Below are 24,617 nucleotides of genomic sequence, written 5' to 3' on the forward strand. Positions count from 1 at the left end.
CCTAACCTAACCTAACCTAACCTAACCTAACCTAACCTAACCTAACCTAACCTAACCTAACCTAACCTAACCTAACCTAACCTAACCTAACCTAACCTAACCTAACCTAACCTAACCTAACCTAACCTAACCTAACCTAACCTAACCTAACCTAACCTAACCTAACCTAACCTAACCTAACCTAACCTAACCTAACCTAACCTAACCTAACCTAACCTAACCTAACCTAACCTAACCTAACCTAACCTAACCTAACCTAACCTAACCTAACCTAACCTAACCTAACCTAACCTAACCTAACCTAACCTAACCTAACCTAACCTAACCTAACCTAACCTAACCTAACCTAACCTAACCTAACCTAACCTAACCTAACCTAACCTAACCTAACCTAACCTAACCTAACCTAACCTAACCTAACCTAACCTAACCTAACCTAACCTAACCTAACCTAACCTAACCTAACCTAACCTAACCTAACCTAACCTAACCTAACCTAACCTAACCTAACCTAACCTAACCTAACCTAACCTAACCTAACCTAACCTAACCTAACCTAACCTAACCTAACCTAACCTAACCTAACCTAACCTAACCTAACCTAACCTAACCTAACCTAACCTAACCTAACCTAACCTAACCTAACCTAACCTAACCTAACCTAACCTAACCTAACCTAACCTAACCTAACCTAACCTAACCTAACCTAACCTAACCTAACCTAACCTAACCTAACCTAACCTAACCTAACCTAACCTAACCTAACCTAACCTAACCTAACCTAACCTAACCTAACCTAACCTAACCTAACCTAACCTAACCTAACCTAACCTAACCTAACCTAACCTAACCTAACCTAACCTAACCTAACCTAACCTAACCTAACCTAACCTAACCTAACCTAACCTAACCTAACCTAACCTAACCTAACCTAACCTAACCTAACCTAACCTAACCTAACCTAACCTAACCTAACCTAACCTAACCTAACCTAACCTAACCTAACCTAACCTAACCTAACCTAACCTAACCTAACCTAACCTAACCTAACCTAACCTAACCTAACCTAACCTAACCTAACCTAACCTAACCTAACCTAACCTAACCTAACCTAACCTAACCTAACCTAACCTAACCTAACCTAACCTAACCTAACCTAACCTAACCTAACCTAACCTAACCTAACCTAACCTAACCTAACCTAACCTAACCTAACCTAACCTAACCTAACCTAACCTAACCTAACCTAACCTAACCTAACCTAACCTAACCTAACCTAACCTAACCTAACCTAACCTAACCTAACCTAACCTAACCTAACCTAACCTAACCTAACCTAACCTAACCTAACCTAACCTAACCTAACCTAACCTAACCTAACCTAACCTAACCTAACCTAACCTAACCTAACCTAACCTAACCTAACCTAACCTAACCTAACCTAACCTAACCTAACCTAACCTAACCTAACCTAACCTAACCTAACCTAACCTAACCTAACCTAACCTAACCTAACCTAACCTAACCTAACCTAACCTAACCTAACCTAACCTAACCTAACCTAACCTAACCTAACCTAACCTAACCTAACCTAACCTAACCTAACCTAACCTAACCTAACCTAACCTAACCTAACCTAACCTAACCTAACCTAACCTAACCTAACCTAACCTAACCTAACCTAACCTAACCTAACCTAACCTAACCTAACCTAACCTAACCTAACCTAACCTAACCTAACCTAACCTAACCTAACCTAACCTAACCTAACCTAACCTAACCTAACCTAACCTAACCTAACCTAACCTAACCTAACCTAACCTAACCTAACCTAACCTAACCTAACCTAACCTAACCTAACCTAACCTAACCTAACCTAACCTAACCTAACCTAACCTAACCTAACCTAACCTAACCTAACCTAACCTAACCTAACCTAACCTAACCTAACCTAACCTAACCTAACCTAACCTAACCTAACCTAACCTAACCTAACCTAACCTAACCTAACCTAACCTAACCTAACCTAACCTAACCTAACCTAACCTAACCTAACCTAACCTAACCTAACCTAACCTAACCTAACCTAACCTAACCTAACCTAACCTAACCTAACCTAACCTAACCTAACCTAACCTAACCTAACCTAACCTAACCTAACCTAACCTAACCTAACCTAACCTAACCTAACCTAACCTAACCTAACCTAACCTAACCTAACCTAACCTAACCTAACCTAACCTAACCTAACCTAACCTAACCTAACCTAACCTAACCTAACCTAACCTAACCTAACCTAACCTAACCTAACCTAACCTAACCTAACCTAACCTAACCTAACCTAACCTAACCTAACCTAACCTAACCTAACCTAACCTAACCTAACCTAACCTAACCTAACCTAACCTAACCTAACCTAACCTAACCTAACCTAACCTAACCTAACCTAACCTAACCTAACCTAACCTAACCTAACCTAACCTAACCTAACCTAACCTAACCTAACCTAACCTAACCTAACCTAACCTAACCTAACCTAACCTAACCTAACCTAACCTAACCTAACCTAACCTAACCTAACCTAACCTAACCTAACCTAACCTAACCTAACCTAACCTAACCTAACCTAACCTAACCTAACCTAACCTAACCTAACCTAACCTAACCTAACCTAACCTAACCTAACCTAACCTAACCTAACCTAACCTAACCTAACCTAACCTAACCTAACCTAACCTAACCTAACCTAACCTAACCTAACCTAACCTAACCTAACCTAACCTAACCTAACCTAACCTAACCTAACCTAACCTAACCTAACCTAACCTAACCTAACCTAACCTAACCTAACCTAACCTAACCTAACCTAACCTAACCTAACCTAACCTAACCTAACCTAACCTAACCTAACCTAACCTAACCTAACCTAACCTAACCTAACCTAACCTAACCTAACCTAACCTAACCTAACCTAACCTAACCTAACCTAACCTAACCTAACCTAACCTAACCTAACCTAACCTAACCTAACCTAACCTAACCTAACCTAACCTAACCTAACCTAACCTAACCTAACCTAACCTAACCTAACCTAACCTAACCTAACCTAACCTAACCTAACCTAACCTAACCTAACCTAACCTAACCTAACCTAACCTAACCTAACCTAACCTAACCTAACCTAACCTAACCTAACCTAACCTAACCTAACCTAACCTAACCTAACCTAACCTAACCTAACCTAACCTAACCTAACCTAACCTAACCTAACCTAACCTAACCTAACCTAACCTAACCTAACCTAACCTAACCTAACCTAACCTAACCTAACCTAACCTAACCTAACCTAACCTAACCTAACCTAACCTAACCTAACCTAACCTAACCTAACCTAACCTAACCTAACCTAACCTAACCTAACCTAACCTAACCTAACCTAACCTAACCTAACCTAACCTAACCTAACCTAACCTAACCTAACCTAACCTAACCTAACCTAACCTAACCTAACCTAACCTAACCTAACCTAACCTAACCTAACCTAACCTAACCTAACCTAACCTAACCTAACCTAACCTAACCTAACCTAACCTAACCTAACCTAACCTAACCTAACCTAACCTAACCTAACCTAACCTAACCTAACCTAACCTAACCTAACCTAACCTAACCTAACCTAACCTAACCTAACCTAACCTAACCTAACCTAACCTAACCTAACCTAACCTAACCTAACCTAACCTAACCTAACCTAACCTAACCTAACCTAACCTAACCTAACCTAACCTAACCTAACCTAACCTAACCTAACCTAACCTAACCTAACCTAACCTAACCTAACCTAACCTAACCTAACCTAACCTAACCTAACCTAACCTAACCTAACCTAACCTAACCTAACCTAACCTAACCTAACCTAACCTAACCTAACCTAACCTAACCTAACCTAACCTAACCTAACCTAACCTAACCTAACCTAACCTAACCTAACCTAACCTAACCTAACCTAACCTAACCTAACCTAACCTAACCTAACCTAACCTAACCTAACCTAACCTAACCTAACCTAACCTAACCTAACCTAACCTAACCTAACCTAACCTAACCTAACCTAACCTAACCTAACCTAACCTAACCTAACCTAACCTAACCTAACCTAACCTAACCTAACCTAACCTAACCTAACCTAACCTAACCTAACCTAACCTAACCTAACCTAACCTAACCTAACCTAACCTAACCTAACCTAACCTAACCTAACCTAACCTAACCTAACCTAACCTAACCTAACCTAACCTAACCTAACCTAACCTAACCTAACCTAACCTAACCTAACCTAACCTAACCTAACCTAACCTAACCTAACCTAACCTAACCTAACCTAACCTAACCTAACCTAACCTAACCTAACCTAACCTAACCTAACCTAACCTAACCTAACCTAACCTAACCTAACCTAACCTAACCTAACCTAACCTAACCTAACCTAACCTAACCTAACCTAACCTAACCTAACCTAACCTAACCTAACCTAACCTAACCTAACCTAACCTAACCTAACCTAACCTAACCTAACCTAACCTAACCTAACCTAACCTAACCTAACCTAACCTAACCTAACCTAACCTAACCTAACCTAACCTAACCTAACCTAACCTAACCTAACCTAACCTAACCTAACCTAACCTAACCTAACCTAACCTAACCTAACCTAACCTAACCTAACCTAACCTAACCTAACCTAACCTAACCTAACCTAACCTAACCTAACCTAACCTAACCTAACCTAACCTAACCTAACCTAACCTAACCTAACCTAACCTAACCTAACCTAACCTAACCTAACCTAACCTAACCTAACCTAACCTAACCTAACCTAACCTAACCTAACCTAACCTAACCTAACCTAACCTAACCTAACCTAACCTAACCTAACCTAACCTAACCTAACCTAACCTAACCTAACCTAACCTAACCTAACCTAACCTAACCTAACCTAACCTAACCTAACCTAACCTAACCTAACCTAACCTAACCTAACCTAACCTAACCTAACCTAACCTAACCTAACCTAACCTAACCTAACCTAACCTAACCTAACCTAACCTAACCTAACCTAACCTAACCTAACCTAACCTAACCTAACCTAACCTAACCTAACCTAACCTAACCTAACCTAACCTAACCTAACCTAACCTAACCTAACCTAACCTAACCTAACCTAACCTAACCTAACCTAACCTAACCTAACCTAACCTAACCTAACCTAACCTAACCTAACCTAACCTAACCTAACCTAACCTAACCTAACCTAACCTAACCTAACCTAACCTAACCTAACCTAACCTAACCTAACCTAACCTAACCTAACCTAACCTAACCTAACCTAACCTAACCTAACCTAACCTAACCTAACCTAACCTAACCTAACCTAACCTAACCTAACCTAACCTAACCTAACCTAACCTAACCTAACCTAACCTAACCTAACCTAACCTAACCTAACCTAACCTAACCTAACCTAACCTAACCTAACCTAACCTAACCTAACCTAACCTAACCTAACCTAACCTAACCTAACCTAACCTAACCTAACCTAACCTAACCTAACCTAACCTAACCTAACCTAACCTAACCTAACCTAACCTAACCTAACCTAACCTAACCTAACCTAACCTAACCTAACCTAACCTAACCTAACCTAACCTAACCTAACCTAACCTAACCTAACCTAACCTAACCTAACCTAACCTAACCTAACCTAACCTAACCTAACCTAACCTAACCTAACCTAACCTAACCTAACCTAACCTAACCTAACCTAACCTAACCTAACCTAACCTAACCTAACCTAACCTAACCTAACCTAACCTAACCTAACCTAACCTAACCTAACCTAACCTAACCTAACCTAACCTAACCTAACCTAACCTAACCTAACCTAACCTAACCTAACCTAACCTAACCTAACCTAACCTAACCTAACCTAACCTAACCTAACCTAACCTAACCTAACCTAACCTAACCTAACCTAACCTAACCTAACCTAACCTAACCTAACCTAACCTAACCTAACCTAACCTAACCTAACCTAACCTAACCTAACCTAACCTAACCTAACCTAACCTAACCTAACCTAACCTAACCTAACCTAACCTAACCTAACCTAACCTAACCTAACCTAACCTAACCTAACCTAACCTAACCTAACCTAACCTAACCTAACCTAACCTAACCTAACCTAACCTAACCTAACCTAACCTAACCTAACCTAACCTAACCTAACCTAACCTAACCTAACCTAACCTAACCTAACCTAACCTAACCTAACCTAACCTAACCTAACCTAACCTAACCTAACCTAACCTAACCTAACCTAACCTAACCTAACCTAACCTAACCTAACCTAACCTAACCTAACCTAACCTAACCTAACCTAACCTAACCTAACCTAACCTAACCTAACCTAACCTAACCTAACCTAACCTAACCTAACCTAACCTAACCTAACCTAACCTAACCTAACCTAACCTAACCTAACCTAACCTAACCTAACCTAACCTAACCTAACCTAACCTAACCTAACCTAACCTAACCTAACCTAACCTAACCTAACCTAACCTAACCTAACCTAACCTAACCTAACCTAACCTAACCTAACCTAACCTAACCTAACCTAACCTAACCTAACCTAACCTAACCTAACCTAACCTAACCTAACCTAACCTAACCTAACCTAACCTAACCTAACCTAACCTAACCTAACCTAACCTAACCTAACCTAACCTAACCTAACCTAACCTAACCTAACCTAACCTAACCTAACCTAACCTAACCTAACCTAACCTAACCTAACCTAACCTAACCTAACCTAACCTAACCTAACCTAACCTAACCTAACCTAACCTAACCTAACCTAACCTAACCTAACCTAACCTAACCTAACCTAACCTAACCTAACCTAACCTAACCTAACCTAACCTAACCTAACCTAACCTAACCTAACCTAACCTAACCTAACCTAACCTAACCTAACCTAACCTAACCTAACCTAACCTAACCTAACCTAACCTAACCTAACCTAACCTAACCTAACCTAACCTAACCTAACCTAACCTAACCTAACCTAACCTAACCTAACCTAACCTAACCTAACCTAACCTAACCTAACCTAACCTAACCTAACCTAACCTAACCTAACCTAACCTAACCTAACCTAACCTAACCTAACCTAACCTAACCTAACCTAACCTAACCTAACCTAACCTAACCTAACCTAACCTAACCTAACCTAACCTAACCTAACCTAACCTAACCTAACCTAACCTAACCTAACCTAACCTAACCTAACCTAACCTAACCTAACCTAACCTAACCTAACCTAACCTAACCTAACCTAACCTAACCTAACCTAACCTAACCTAACCTAACCTAACCTAACCTAACCTAACCTAACCTAACCTAACCTAACCTAACCTAACCTAACCTAACCTAACCTAACCTAACCTAACCTAACCTAACCTAACCTAACCTAACCTAACCTAACCTAACCTAACCTAACCTAACCTAACCTAACCTAACCTAACCTAACCTAACCTAACCTAACCTAACCTAACCTAACCTAACCTAACCTAACCTAACCTAACCTAACCTAACCTAACCTAACCTAACCTAACCTAACCTAACCTAACCTAACCTAACCTAACCTAACCTAACCTAACCTAACCTAACCTAACCTAACCTAACCTAACCTAACCTAACCTAACCTAACCTAACCTAACCTAACCTAACCTAACCTAACCTAACCTAACCTAACCTAACCTAACCTAACCTAACCTAACCTAACCTAACCTAACCTAACCTAACCTAACCTAACCTAACCTAACCTAACCTAACCTAACCTAACCTAACCTAACCTAACCTAACCTAACCTAACCTAACCTAACCTAACCTAACCTAACCTAACCTAACCTAACCTAACCTAACCTAACCTAACCTAACCTAACCTAACCTAACCTAACCTAACCTAACCTAACCTAACCTAACCTAACCTAACCTAACCTAACCTAACCTAACCTAACCTAACCTAACCTAACCTAACCTAACCTAACCTAACCTAACCTAACCTAACCTAACCTAACCTAACCTAACCTAACCTAACCTAACCTAACCTAACCTAACCTAACCTAACCTAACCTAACCTAACCTAACCTAACCTAACCTAACCTAACCTAACCTAACCTAACCTAACCTAACCTAACCTAACCTAACCTAACCTAACCTAACCTAACCTAACCTAACCTAACCTAACCTAACCTAACCTAACCTAACCTAACCTAACCTAACCTAACCTAACCTAACCTAACCTAACCTAACCTAACCTAACCTAACCTAACCTAACCTAACCTAACCTAACCTAACCTAACCTAACCTAACCTAACCTAACCTAACCTAACCTAACCTAACCTAACCTAACCTAACCTAACCTAACCTAACCTAACCTAACCTAACCTAACCTAACCTAACCTAACCTAACCTAACCTAACCTAACCTAACCTAACCTAACCTAACCTAACCTAACCTAACCTAACCTAACCTAACCTAACCTAACCTAACCTAACCTAACCTAACCTAACCTAACCTAACCTAACCTAACCTAACCTAACCTAACCTAACCTAACCTAACCTAACCTAACCTAACCTAACCTAACCTAACCTAACCTAACCTAACCTAACCTAACCTAACCTAACCTAACCTAACCTAACCTAACCTAACCTAACCTAACCTAACCTAACCTAACCTAACCTAACCTAACCTAACCTAACCTAACCTAACCTAACCTAACCAACCCTCGCGCACGGCCCCCCGAGCCGACCGGCCACGTTTTCACGTCGCTCCGCGTCTAAAATTAAAAGTGGTGGGTTTTTTGTCGCCAAAATACCCGAGTGTGGTGTTAAAAGTTCGGGGATTTTACCCCGGTCCCGATGAAGAAAACCGCGTGGAAATCGGTTCATTTTCCGCGGAGTTATCAGTGAAAAACCGAATTTTCTTCCCGATTTCGAACTTCGCGAGCAAACGCCGCGCGATTTGCCGCGGGGACCTGCAGTTCTGAAAGTGCTAAGTTGTGCCCAGTGACAGTGTGCTACTTGACACCAAGTTTCGGATTTTTCCGCGTGTGAATGGCTGAGATACGGCCATTTTAAGAGTTTGCATACCAACCAAGTGCGGATTTTTCCACCTCCAAACCAAGTGAGTGATACATCAAAAGTTGTGCAAATTCATCACAATTCCATCTGTGAAAACCGCGGGAAAATCGATCAAGTTTCCGCGAAGTTATCAACATAAACAGTTTCCGCGTCGGACCCGTGAACTTTGCGAGGGTACGCCGCGTGTTTTGTCGCGGTGACCTATAATTCCTGAACCGCCAAGCTGTACCTGACACCTGTACCTGTCATCACACCGAGTTTCGGATTTTTCCGGCTGCAGACGACGGAGCAATCGGCACCCAAAGTTCACTTTACCAACTGGACCTGGTGACCACTGCAGCCGGGGAGCCGAACCCTGGAGAGCTGACCACCGGACCCTGGAGGAACCCCTGAAGGCCGCCCCGAAGCCAGAAGCCAGCACCAGGTCGAACTCATTTTTTTCCACAACTTTGTGCAAATTAGTGTTGCCAGATTAATTAGGCCGGGCGCACATGTGATATTATTTTTGCTTTTTTTGTCACTGGTGTTTATTGTTACCTGTTATTGTCTCGTGCTCTCAGCTGTTTTTGTACACTTTTTTTTAGTTTAGATTTAGTTTTAGTATTTCTTCTTGCCCGATTACGTGTGATAGCCATGGTGCTGAGTAGGTCTCCGGTGCCGGGTCGCCCTCACGGGCGCGCCGCGGCTAGGGTCACATCATCCGACAGCGCGGGCTCTGGGCCCCCCGCGTCAGCTTCTCGCCCCCCTACGCCCCCGGGTCCTGAGGCGTCCCCCCCTCTTAGCCGCCCACTCACGCGCGGCAGGGCCAGGATCACATCATCCGATAGTATGGGCTCTGAGCCCCCCGCGGCAGCTTCTCGCCCCCCTACGCCCCCGGGTCCCGAGGCGTCCCCCCCACTCAGCCGCCCACTCACGCGCGGCAGGGCGCGAATAGTATCCACGGAAAGTGACATCGAAATACGGTCCGCCACTTACCGGCCCACCCCACCTCTCCGCTTAACGGAGTCGCCTCCCTCCAGCCCGCTGGAGCTTAGCAATTCTTTCTCCCGACTGGATGTGACGTATTTTGCTGGACCGGCTCGATCTCGTCAGCCCTCTCCTGTGGCCTTATCATCTAGAGCGTCGTCCAACGACTCCAGAGGCTCGTGCCCCGCCCCCCCCTCGAACGCCGGCTTGGGGACTTTCACCCGGTCTCGGGGAGTGGCTTGGGAGATCGGCGGTGAGTCCAGCGTTCCCCCGCGCGCCTTCGGCGATGACCCGGTGTCAGCCAAACTAGGGAAAATCTACGATCTCATCGCGCAAATCCCGCTCCTTCTGAGCGCCAAACGCAACAAATCTGTCAAGAGAGAGGACAGACTGGCGTCGGTCCAGAACGCTATGGCGGCCGCTGACCTTGTCTGGGAGCTAAACCATAGCCAGATGCTCACTCAGCCTCAACCCGGCCCAGACTCCCCTGACATCCCTCACGTTGAGACGGAAGCGCCAGCGAGAACCCCACCGAATAGCCACCGTTGCTGCGGGGAAGAGATAAAGAGCGTCGTCGCTCAAGCCGTTGCACAGGCCGTAAGGACGGAAATGGGCCGCCTATCGGCCCAACGTCCCCCCACTGCCCCGGTCGTTCCCACCTACGCGCAGGCCCTGGCGGCTAACAGCCCGCGGTCAGGGCGCGACGAACCGCGACGCGCGAACCCCGGACCCCAGCGTCCGGCCTTGGTCTTGGCCTCCTCTGGTGGGGGGGTGGACCGTCAGGCCGTAGTTAGGGCCCTGAGGTCGGCCCTCCCGTTCGAGGAGGTCAAATATACCCCAGCCAAGGTCGAGATGCTTTCTGGGGGCAAGGTAAGGGTGGAATTCGACAGCGGGGACCACCTTAGGGACGCCATGGGCCGCGTCAACTCCGGATCCGCTGCGACCGGGTTCAGGGCGGAGCCGGAGAGGAAGATCAGGCCCATGATCGTGCTGAAGGGTATCTCGCGGGAAACCCCCAATGAAGATTTGGTGGGAATCATCACTGAGCAGAACCCAGAGATCCAGATCACATCCAGGGACGATATCCAACTTCGCTTCTTGCGTAGAAACCGCAACGAGCAACTCTACAACGCGGTACTGCTGGTTGCACCGGCGGTTTTCCACCAGGTATGCAACATGGGACGAGTCCGCGTGGGGTACCAACGGGTCCACGCGGAGGAGTTCTCCCCTTTTATACAGTGCCGCCGGTGCATGGGCTTCGGCCACACCCAGACGCGATGCCCGGCTCGCGACCCCATCTGCGAGCATTGCGCGACCGCCGGTCATACGGCTAGTAATTGCAACAGGGCCAACCTGGCCCCCACATGCGTAAACTGCCTGGCCTCTAAGGTCAGGTTCCAAACAGAGGCCGACACCAGGCATTCCCCAGCCGATCCAGCTTGCCCGAGGCTACGCGCGATGCGCAACAGAATCTTCAACAAAATTGACTACGGAACGCAATAGCGGCTATCACCTTCACTTCCTTCAAATCAACCTCGACAGGTCCCAGTCGGCCTTCAGCGAGATGCTTGCGTACGCATCGCGTGAAGGCATCGGGATAGCCGCTGTTGCGGAACCATATACCGGCGCGGGCAAGCTGGCCAAGGGCACCGACCTGGCCACTGTGTTCCAGGTGTCTGGGCACGGCGATCGGGTCAGGGCGGCCCTCTACCTCAACAAAGGTGTTGCTGCAAGGCATAGGGCCCTGTTACTGGCCCAGTACTCGACCCCGGATTTGGCGGTGCTGGGGATGGAGGTGGACGGAGGCCCGTTGTATGTGGCATCCATCTATCTCCCCCCACGCACTGATCTCGCGACATCCCCCACAATGGGGGCCCTGGTGGGCCTATTAAATGCTGTCGGCGACGCCCGCTGCGTCGTCCTGGGCGACTTTAACGCCACGCACGCCGTGTGGGACTACGCTCGGCATCCCAACGCGGCGGGCGAGTTCCTGCACGGTGTCATGCGGGATCGAGACCTTCTGTGCCTGAATGCAGGCCAAATCACATTCAGGACCATCACCCATGGGCAACCACGATCCAGCTCCATCGATCTCACTCTGGTCTCGCATGACATCGCCTCCAACATTCGCAGCTGGCGCACCGATGACGCAGCGGTGGCCTCGTCGCAGCATGTGGCCATCACATTCAAATTTAGGACGTCTTCCTCCGGCTCTGTGCCTCCGCCACCACGTCAGTCTACGTATCGCTATAAGACAGCAAGGACGCCCGACTGGCGGGTCTTCAAGGACTGTCTGGTAGTCACCTTTGCCCAGGCAGACTTGGACCCGGATAGGATCGCTGGCTTCTCGGCGGCCGAGCTGGACACCGCCGTGCTCAACATCACAGCGGCGGTATGCCAGGCGGCTGACCGAACCATCCCCAAGTGTGGCGGAAATCCGGCACCCCCGAGGGCGCCGTTCTGGACCCCTGAGCTGGCGACTATGAAGGCCCAGTTGGGCAGACTAGGGCGCCGGGTCGGGGGACTGGCTAGGCGCGCTCGGTTGGGCCCTGACGACACTCCTCCCGATCCCATCTTTGCGGAATATGCTCAGCGCAAAACGGAGTACGCGCGGGCCATAGCGAAGGCTTCTTCGGAGCACTTCCGCAAATTTTGCCAGGACCAAACACTGGATCAGGTCTGGGCGGTCACCAACCCTGTTATTCGCGCCAGCGGGGAACCCAGCAAACCCCCGTCCTCTCTCACCACCCCCTCCGGTCACACACTATCAGCGGGGGAGTCAGCAGAGTTCCTGCTGAATCACTTTTACCCGAACGACCCGGAGGAGGAGGACACCCCGCCCCAGGCGGAGATGAGAAGGACTAGCAATGTCTGCCCGGACACCCGTGACGACCCGCCATTTACCCTCGACGAGGTTCTCGAGGCCCTAGGCTCCATCTCACATAGGAAGGCTCCGGGGGCGGACGGGCTGACATCAGACATCTGTCTGGTGGCGGCCAAGACGTTCCCGGAGTACTTTGTGGCGGTGTACAACCGGTGCCTGGCCCTGGGGCATTTCCCCAGGAGCTGGAAGACCGCAGTTGTTAAGATCATCCCTAAGCCTGGGTCCTCGGGAGCTGACTCAATAAAATCTCACAGACCCATCGGCCTTATCAATGTATTTGGTAAGGCCCTGGAGAAACTTTTTGTGAGTCGGCTCTTACATCACTCGGCCGTCACGGGTAACTTGTCCAATAAACAGTATGGCTTTAGGCGGAACACCTCCACGTTGCACGCCCTTAGTGACGCGATAGACCTTATTAAGAGCAATCGTCGGGCGGGACTACCTTGCGTGGCGGTCTCGCTCGACATACAATCGGCATTTAACCGGGCTTGGTGGCCTGCTATTCTAGACCGCCTGAGGGCTATTGGCTGCCCGGCTAACATCTTCCGGGTAGTCAATAGCTACCTCAAGGACCGCAACGTCACCTTAAATTACGCCGGGGCAGTGGCCTCGAAGGGGATGCAGAGGGGGTGCGTCCAGGGATCAGCCTGCGGCCCAGCGCTGTGGAACCTGATCCTGGACGACCTCCTAGGCATCTCCCTGCCCCCCGGCTGTCACATACAAGCATACGCGGACGACGTCCTGCTGATCGCGGCAGCGGACGACGCCACCACGTTATCACACTACACCACCGACGCCCTGGGCAGGATCGCCGCGTGGGGCCACCGGCTCAAGCTGGTCTTCGGTCCCCTGAAAACGCAAGCCCTGGCCTTCTCGCCCCGGGCGGCACGCGCCCGTATCGCTATGGCCGGTCATCCAATCGCGTTCTCCCCCAGCTTCCGGCTGCTGGGGGTCATCATTGATAAGGCCCTGTCGTTCGGCCCGCACGTCCGCCACGCCGTTCAGATTGCCCATCGGCTTTACAACAGGCTCGCCCTGTTCGCGAGGCCGACCTGGGGCATCCATCCCAGCACCATTGACTCCATATATAAATACGTCATCGTCCCCATTATCACCTACGGTGCTGGGATATGGGGGGACGCGGCGCGGCGGAAGTCGCACGCGGGTGCGCTGCTGTCTCTGCAAAGAGGGTTCGCAATAAAGGCAATCCGAGGATACCGCACGGTGTCTGCCAATGCTGCCACAGCGCTGGCCTATTTTACCCCACTAGACTTGGAGGTGCTGCGCGTTGCCGAAGTGGATAGGACGAGGCTTCGGCGCGTGTCAGCCCTCCTACCCGATGACATAACCCTGGAGGCGCCGGTCCCCGTGGCGGAGCTTCTCCACCCGGCTCGTCGCATCTCCCCCGACTATGACACAGCCCTCTCCTCGGAGGATATCAACCGGGCATGCCGGGAGAACACCGTGCAGATATACACGGACGGCAGTAAGCAGGAAGACGGCTCGGTGGGCGCCGCGGTGGTGTGCGTCGACATCGACGCGCACCCCTCGGTCACCGTCCGCAAATACAAGCTGCACAATGTCTGCACGGTGTTCCAGGCCGAAGCTTTTGCCATCCTGCAGGCCTGCCGGCTTGCGGCGGAGCGCGGGTACGGCGACGCGCTCGTGTGCTCTGACTCGTCGTCGGCACTGTCGGCCCTCGCGCAGCGCAGCTCTGTCGCGCCCCTCACCGTAGAGACACATAAGACCATCGAGACGCACCAGGCCACGGGAACCATCCGCTTCTGCTGGGTGAAGGGCCACGCGGGCATCCCGGGCAACGAGCGCGCCGACATGGAGGCTGGGGAGGCGGCGGCTCTGAGAAGGGCCCCCGACTACCTCAGTTTCCCAATGTCGTACGTCAAGCGCGCCCTCCGTGCTCGCGCGTTCCAGGACTGGCAGGCTAGGTACTCAGAGGTGCCGCAGGGCAGCCATACCAGGACCATCTTCCCAGACCTCCAAACCATCTCCCAGTTCCGGATCCATACTTCCATATCCTTTCATTTGACCCAGTTCCTTACCGGCCATGGGGCCAACCTGTCCTACCTCCACCGGTTCCGTATATCCCCCACCGACGCCTGTCCTTGCGACGGCACCTCCCCCCAGGACCCCTTCCACCTCCTTATTCACTGCCCCCGGTTTGCTGCCAGGCGGCACGAGTACGAAGCCCGGTGCAACTTCAAGTCCGTGGACCCTTGGGACTTTACTGCCATCGCCAGCAGCGGTGGGCTCGCGTGTTCCCTGGTCGAACTAGTGGAGCACATATACGAGCGTATAGGGGAGTTCAACTCCTCCCCTGTATAACAGCTGCTCACACTCCACCGACTCCGACGCTCGATACGAGCAGTCGGGTGCGGCCGGCCTTACGGACGGAGCGAGACGCTCTCCGTGGGGCCGCCCCGCCGCACTGTACCGGACATGACATTTTACACTATGTATATAGGAAATTCGCCAGCATTAGTAAGCAGTCGGATAGCCGAGACGCTCAGTGCTGTCTCGTCGATTTGGATCTCTGGGTTCGGTTCGCATCTGGTTCGGTTCTATTTTTTGTTTTTTGTTTTTGCCTTCAGCATTAAAATTTGTTTTCATTTCGTGTTTTGCGTGTTTAGCTTAACTTTCATCCATACATTCATCGTCTCATTTATTTGACTCCTTAGGTACTCGCCAACAATTGGCTAGATCCTACCCGGGTACTACTGATACTATCTACATTAATTATATGTGTTAAAGCTCATCTATTACTCCTACGTCATAAAATGCCAGCTTCAATCAGCAATAGACTAATATTTAGCCGAACGCCGCGCGCGGTGCGGATACATGAGACTGGGCCGCGTTGCCAGCCCGCTCGGCGACCCGGCCAGCTGGCAACGCGTCGCACACCGGCGGAGCGGGGCTGGGGTCTCAGGTGCGAGTCACCACAAACACCTGCACCTGCCCCGACCCTATTGAAATTCAACTCTAATCCATTTACAGACGGTGCCACCTCTTTCCCTTTTTTTTTATTTTTAAGTAACTTCCAAATTTTAATTTTGTTTTGACTTGCTCAACACGGGGAACGGCAACCGACTATGTTACCGTTAATTTCGCCGCTCATGTTAACAACCGCGGTGGCCCATGCCGCGGGAGGCCGCCTGTGTTTCGTGGGACGGCCGGTTCGGGTCACAGGTAGAATAATATTTTTGCATATTTTTTATTAGTTCAATTTTTATGTTTCGCTTTAATTGTCATAATGTGTACCCTTAATATTCCCCTGCAAGGTTTTAGTAACAGACAACACATTACCTATTTGTTGGCCGCTCTCGCCAAACCTAGCAAATACCCAATTTATAGCCGCGTCGCGCGAGCACATCACGCCACCCCACGTTGCCGGCCCGCCCCGCGAGCTGGCAACGCCGCGATTCGCGCTGCCACCGCCCCGCCATTTCACACTCTAGATTCACTATATTACACCTAATTTCGCCATCTAACGTACCAACCCTGACGGCCCACGCCGTGGGAAGTCTCCTGTCGACTATAGAATCACCGGTTCGGATCTCATGCAGTAAAATATTTTTGCCTTTTTTCTTCTACTTTAAATTTTATGTCTAACAGCAGGCAGACATTACTATTATTGCTCGACTCAGATTTCTCTATTTATCTTAAATTTTTACTGTCTCATCTCTTTTTATTAGGATCTTTTAGTCAGTTAGTAACAGCACCTTACTCTTCTTTTACATGCTTGGATTGACCGCTGTTGGCTCTCTATCACAGCAAGCCACTCATAGTTTACTCGTAAACCTAGTATCAGATTTATAGCCGCGCCGCGCGCCAACACATCACGCCACCCCATGTTGCCGGCCCGCTCCGCGAGCTGGCAACGCCGCGAATTGCGCCGCCACCGCCCCGCCGCTTACACTCTGGCAGGGAATTGACCATATTAGACCTAATTTCGCCACCTTAGGTATCAACCGCGATGGTTTATGCCGCGGGAAGTCTCTTGTTAACCGCGGGACGACCGGTTCGGATCTCATGCAGTAAAATATTTTTGCCTTTTTATTCACTTTTAATTTTATGTTTCAGTTCTATTTTGAAACCCGAATTGACACACGTCAGCAGTTGGGCTTTCTTGGTAATTTCAAACTAGTCCCATCTACTTTCAGCTTTTTATTTTTTTTTAGGATCTTTTAGTTTAGCGACGCCTTACTCCTCTCTTACATACTTGAATTGACCGTTGTTGGCTTTCGGTCATAGTGGTCATTCATCGCCCAGCTGTTAGATTACTCGCAAACCAAGCAAATATCAGAATTATAGCCGCGCCGCGCGCGAACACATCATGCCACCCCACGTTGCCGGCCCGCTTCGCGAGCTGGCAACGCAGCAAATTGCGCCGCCACCGCCCCGCCGCTTACACTCTGGCAGGGCATCGATCATACCAGACCTAATTTCGCCACCTTAGGTATCAGCCGCGATGGTTTATGTCGCGGGAAGTCTTGTTATCCGCGGGACGACCGGTTCGGATCTCATGTAGTAAAATGTTTTTGCCTTTTTTATTTATTTTAAATTTTATGTTTTCTGTTCTATTTTAATATCCTAAGTGACACACGCCATCAGCGGGTAGGCATGCCTAGCAGATACAGGCCATCTCGTACTGGGCTAAGTTATTTTTACATCTTTATTATATCTTTTTATTTCTCAGGGTCCTTAGTCAGCGACACCTTACCCCCCTTTTACATGCTCAGCCTGACTGTTGTCGACATTCCATCACAGTAAGACACTCATCTCCCAGCTATTAGTTTACTTACAAACCAAGCAAACACTAGAATTACAGCCGCACCGCGCGCGGACACATCACGCCACCCCACGTTGCCGGCCCGCCCGACGAGCTGGCAACGCCGCGATCCGTGCCTCCACCCGTTGGGGCCCCAACGCTCGCGCTTTGCCGAAATCACGCGATGTTCCAGCGTTAACACTCTGGCCGCCGCCACCGGCTTGCGAAATTCTATTATGTTAATATTCTAACTGGTATTACTAACGTATCTAAAGCTTAATTAAATTCACATTAGGAGCAATGTAGCATTAGTTAAACAGGTAATTACAATATAGGTATTTTGGTGAAACGACCCGTTCCCACTTTTAGGGTTAATTACGTCAGGATGGGTGTTCTGCTGTAGTAGCCCGGACTCATGTAGAAAACCCATACTTATTAACCTTACATTACATCGAAATCGGTTCAGCATTTTTCTTAAATCAGTTATTAGTTAACAAATTAGCAATTTACCAACATAGCAACGGCGTACCGATCTAAATTAAGTAATTTGACTCACTTTAGGAGCAATGTAGCATAAATAAACAATCACAACTTTTCTTTTCTCATTTCTTCAGACGAAACATTAGTAGTATTAATAAACTCTGCAGTAATAGCCCGGTCTCATCTAGTTAACCCACACTTATTAACCTCACATTACATCAGAATCGGTTCAGCATTTTTCTAAAATTAGTTATTAGTTAACAAATTAGTAATTTACCAACATAGCGACGTCGTACCGATCTAAATTAATTAATTTGACTCACTTTAGGAGCAATGCAGCTTAAATAACAATCACAACTTTTCTTTTCTCATTTCTTCAGATTAGTATTAATGAACTCTGCAGTAATAACCCGGACTCATCTAGTAAACCCACACTTTTTAACCTCACATCACATCAGAATCGGTTCAGCATTTTCTTTAAATTAGTTATTAGTTAACAAGTTAGTTATTTACCAATATAGCAACGTCATACCGATCTAAATCAATTAATTTGACTCACTTTAGGGGCAATGTAGCGTAAATAAACAATCACAACTTTTCTTAAACAACATCAGATGACTTGCTTTTCCCCGTTTTCTTAGACGAAAACATTATACTACTAATAAGTTTGCAGCAGTAAACCGGTTTCATTCAGAAAACCCACTCTTACTAACTTCATATTACATCAAAATCGGTTCAGCAATTTTTTAATATTGGTTTTTAGTTGATGAGTGGGTAATTTACTAACGTAGCAGTATTGTACTTTCCTACTCTTAAGTCAAAATTAAGTTAAGTTTTGTTTAGTGACGCCAAGATGAACGCTTTGCAGTAACAGGTCGGATTTATTTAAATATCCCACAGTTAGCAACCATACATTAGAATCCACTCATAAATTCATCCATTTATCAGCTAGTTAGTAAACTATCAACTCAGCAACATTATCCACCTAGCAACAACAGATTCCCTCTTGGCGGCCAAAGCGTTAAATAACGGGCGCTGTGGGGATGCCATACGCAAAACTCAGTTTGCACAAGGTCAAATTCGATTTCCACAACGTTTCAGCGCCTCTAGCGGCAAAAATGTGCTGGATTGCGGGGGCGGATTACGACTTTTTTTCGGGCGACATCTAGGGACACGATTTGGCGACTTACGCGAGCGATGCGTGAAATAGGGCGGACTCGCGCGCGCTCGACGACTCGGGTTGCAACGGGTTTTACAGACGATTGAAGGCCGTTTGGGATGCGGACCCTTTCAATTATGCTTGCTTAGGATATTTACCAATTTCAGGACACGCAACTGATCGATTCTGAGGGCTCTGGTGGCTTTCAGGCCAATAAATTCAACTAATTCAGGTGACTGTGAAACTGCGCTCCCTTGCGGCGGAAAAAGGTACTCTCTCGCTTGCGGGGCCTGCTGGTGGGTGGTACAATTGGTCGTCGGCGTGCGCACAGATGGCGTGACGTGCGGGCCTCCTGAAACTGGAAATATCGCGGTCAGGAGTGAGTTAACATGAACACTCGGGCGTCCCTGTTCACCTCCTCACATTTCATCATCTTGTCCATCAGCAGGCTCAGGCTGGGGGTGCTCACCGACGGCTGCGTCTCCTCGGCTGACAGTGGTGCCCTCGCGCGGGAGTTGCCTACTTTATGTCGCGCGCTAGGAGGCTTCGGGGCCTCGGCGTGCTTTTTCACGACCCAACCCGCAACCCGCAACCATCATAAGTGGGGCACACGGGACGGTTCACAGTTCCTGATACTTGCCCACTCAGTGGACCCGGTATTATACATCTCTCTCTTATTTAGCAGCACTTCACTCCTACTTTTATCAAGCACTCACTCAGTGACAAATATCACACAACACAGATGGACAGCCATTACCACACTCTATCTACTCAATACATTATTCATTACCCATCCGCTTAGAATCTCGTTTCCTCACTACACATGTGTAGCCCCTAGTAAGTAAATACACTCCCATCCCTCCCTATTGCTGGTATACGCGACCGTATGCCGCATTAGCTAAGTATTAATTAATAAATTAATATGCATTACTTTCACAGTAACACTCACTACAGGTTTACTCATAAAATCCACAACATTGCCGCGTAGTTGCAGTTAACTTTTGAGCAGGCGTTCGCCTGCGCCGCCACTTATAGGATAGAATTATTCTGAGTACTAACTAGCTAACTTCCATATTTTTATAATTAAACATGGGTTTTGGTTCTGTGCATCCCCTACCTTGCCGGCGGGTGTCCAGACGACCTCCTTCATGGCCGCATACTCGGTCAACCGCCGCCAAACAACCACTTTTTCACACCCGAGTGCTCAGCCGGTCCCTTCAGCTTCACGCGGTGAGGCTGGGTGCTGAATCGGGTAGCTAACCACGGCTTGACCTCTCGACAACACCTTATGCTCTCAGCCGGTTGGCTACCATGCTATATAACCCCACCATCCCATCAAGAACGCACCACATACCTCTCGCAAGTAGGCTATTAACAACTCCTCTCCACTAGCACCCATGCTGAATTCCCTCTGCCCGGAGGATCCCGGGAGGGAGGATATAACTTGCAGACAGTCAGCCGGCTACCACTCATCAACCATACTAGTCAGGTAGTCAACTCCCCCCGCGAAGACCCGCCCTTGATCGCTAATAGCTCCCCGTTACTTATCCCTATTTCTCGCAACCACGCCGCTCTCTCTCTCTATCTCTTTCAGGACTGCAGCCCTCTTGGCTAGTCAGACATGCGACCCTGACTGTCGGACTTACCTAGACTCTTTAATTATAGCCCATATATTAGTTAGGATCATTACTGAACACGGCACGGTGGCGCTCCCCAGCGGCTGGAATGCGCCGCGCTGGAGGCGCCACCTCTCGGGAAGGACCGCACATTAACTCACAACACATCACTTCGAGTTGCTACACCACTGGCTCGGCTTTGTTAAGCAAGGCGGGCGGCAGGAAAGTCACTGCACCAACTTCGCGAGAGATGGCGCCACCACCCTGGGGTAGTATATTTTACACTTTACACTTTATAGGAAATTCAATCTGAATTCAACTATCCTCCTCGGGGCGTCGAGTCAGATTCACTCTGGCTAGTTAAATCTACTATTTATTTATTTATCATTTATTCGTAAAACTTAGCTATTCATCTCTACCACACGTTGCTCCTCGGTCTCAATCCCGTCATTTTCCACCATTCTCTTTTAATCCTTGTAACTGCGTTAATTATCGAGATTGCAAACCTATAGTTTTAATCAATGCATTTAGTCAGTGTCATTTTGGTCTTATATTTACTTACAGTACACAATAATATTTCATTCTACTTTCTACGGCGGCGCTCTCCAGCGACTGGAATGCGGCGCGCTGGAGGCGCCACCTCTCGAATAGGGGCGCGTACTGACACACAATACAACACGGGATACGCCCGCCGTCTTGATAAAGCACTGTGGGCGGCGGGGTGGACAGTGCGCCACCTCGGCGGGAGATGGCGCTGTCGCGGCATCTCTTAGTAATCGCGATTCGGTTCGGACCCGGTGACACTAATTCTGATATTCTTCATTTATCCCCCAGTATGGAGTAAACGCCTAGTTTATTAGTATAATAAAATCTTTTGTTAGGAAATCAGAATTTATCTAACTCCGTTACGTAATTTGAATCTCAATATGTCCCATCTTAAATCTGTAGTTAGGAGCCTGGAATTCGCTCCACCGGGGGAGCTGGGAATAAAAACGACTTCTGTGGTGGAATGAATTTCAAGCGACCTTCCGGTTTCCGGTTTTCATCTATTTCTTTACTCCCTTTATGTAACGTTAGGCCGTGAGTAATTGTCGAGATTGCAAACCTATAGTTCTAATCATTGCATTTAGTCAATGTATTGTGGTCTTAAATTCACTTATAGCACTTATAATATTATTTAATTCTATATTCTACGGCGGCGCTCCCAAGCGACTGGAATGCGGCGCGTAGGAGGCGCCACCTCTCGAATAGGAGCGCGCATTAACATCCAATACATCATGGGCCACGCCCATCGTCTGGGCTAAGCATAGGGGGCGGCAAGGCAGACAGTGCGCCACCTCGGCGGGAGATGGCGCTGTCACGTCACTTCTAATACATCGCGGCTCGGTCCGGACCGTGTAACTTACTAACTCTTCTAATCTGTTATCCCCCAGCATGGAGTAAATGCTTATATATTATCAGCACAGAATCTTCTTTTCAAGAAACAAAATTTTAAATTTTAGTTACGTAATTTCAAACTCAATTTGGCTCATCTCAAATTTGTACGCAGGAGCCTGGGATTCGCTCCGCCGGGGGAACTGGGAATAAAAACAGCTTCCACGGTGGAGCGAGTTCCAAGCGACCCCCGGGTTTTAACTTGACACCCCTTAAACTATACTTGGTCTCTTGGCCGCCCTATTGAACCCCCACTTCCGAAGCTCAATCTCTGGTACTAAGACTCACGCTCTTGACCTAGCTTCACACCAGCTTGGTAGGGCAGCCCCTAAAATTCGTTTAATCCAGCCACTTTACATTATTGTCTCACCTTGTCTTAACTTCGTACTATTATCAATGCACTATCTCGTATGACGGCGCTCCCTAGTGACAGGAATGCGGCGCGCTGGAGGCGCCACCTCTCGAAGAGGAGTGCGTATTAACATGCAACACACCATGGGCCACGCCCATCGCCTTAGCAGAGCATAGGGGGCGGCAAGGCAGACAGTGCGCCACCTCGGCGGGAGAGGGCGCTGTCGCGGCGCGTCTAAGACATCGCGGTTCGGTCCGGACCGTGTAACATTAATTCTTCTACTTTTTTTTTTTTTTTTTTTTATCCCCCAGTACGGAGTAAAGTTTATATATTTTAGCACAGAATTTTCTTTTAAGAAATTAAATTTCAAAGTTTAGTTACGTAATCTCAAACTCAATTTAGCTCATCTCAAATTTGTAGTTAGGAGCCTGGAATTCGCTTCACCGGGGGAGCTGGGCATAGAAACAGCTTCTGCGGTGGAGTGTACTTCAGGCGACCTCCGGGTTTAAAGTTTACTCCCCTTAGTTAACGTTAGGCCTTTTGGCTGCTGTATCGAACCTTCACTTTCAATCTCAGCATATCAATCTGGAACGGCAGCCCTTAACATCTGGTTAAATTAGCCTCTAAAACATTATCACGTCATTAATCTCATCTCTTTTATCATTAAGTCACTCTGTTTTAATTTTGCAATGTCATTTTGGTCTTGAACTTACGTACAGCACGTATAATTCTATTTCACTCTATATTCTACGGAGGCGCTCTCTAGCGGCTGGAATGCGGCGCGCTGGAGGCGCCACCCCTCGAATAAGGGCGCGAACTGACACACAACACAACACGGGTTACGCCCACCGTCTGGATAAAGCACGGTGGGCGGCATAGCGGGCAGTGCGCCACCTCGGCGGGAGATGGCGCTGTCGCGATATCTCTAAGTCATCGTGATTCGGTTCGGACCTGACTTAGTTACGTAATTTCAAACCCAACATGTCCCACCTCAAATTTGTAGTTAGGAGCCTGGAATTCGCTCCACCGGGGGAGCTGGGAATAGAAACGGCTTCTGCGATGGAGGGAATTTCAGGCGACCTCCAGGTTTTAAGTTTTTCTTTAAGTTCACTCCCCTTAAATAACGTCAGACCTTTTGACTGCTGTATCGGGCCTTTACTTTCAATCTCAATCATATCAATCTGGAACGGCACTCCTCAACATTTGGTCAATTAGCTACTAAAACATTATTTCTTCATTAATCTCATTTGTTTTATTATTAATTTACTCCGTCTTAATTTTGTAGTGTTATTTTGGTCTTGAACTTACTTACAGTACTTAAATTTCTATCCCACTCTACATTCTACGGCGGCGCTCTCTAGCGACTGGAACGCGGCGCGCTGGAGGCGCCACCTCTCGAATAGGGGTGCGAACTGACACACATCACAACACGGGTTACGTCCTCTGTCTTGATAAAGCACGGTGGGCGGCTGAGCGGGCAGTACGCCACCTCGGCGGGAGATGGCGCTGTCGCGATATTTCTTAGTCATCGTGAGTCGACCACGTCCTCCGGGGGCGGGACTGTGGCGGGACGCTATACGCTGGGGGCCCCTACTGTATTCCCTTCTCTTCTTTCGTGAGCTTTACTTATTTACCTCCTTCGCTCACCCCTGAGACCTGCTTTCCTCCATGGTTGTCTTGCGCCCGGGCGCGCTCGGGCACGATACCTCTAGACCATGGGCAGGCTTGAGACG

Source organism: Ostrinia nubilalis, chromosome 3 (assembly GCF_963855985.1).
Source record: "Ostrinia nubilalis chromosome 3, ilOstNubi1.1, whole genome shotgun sequence".
In the NCBI taxonomy this organism is placed as follows: Eukaryota; Metazoa; Arthropoda; class Insecta; order Lepidoptera; family Crambidae; genus Ostrinia; species Ostrinia nubilalis.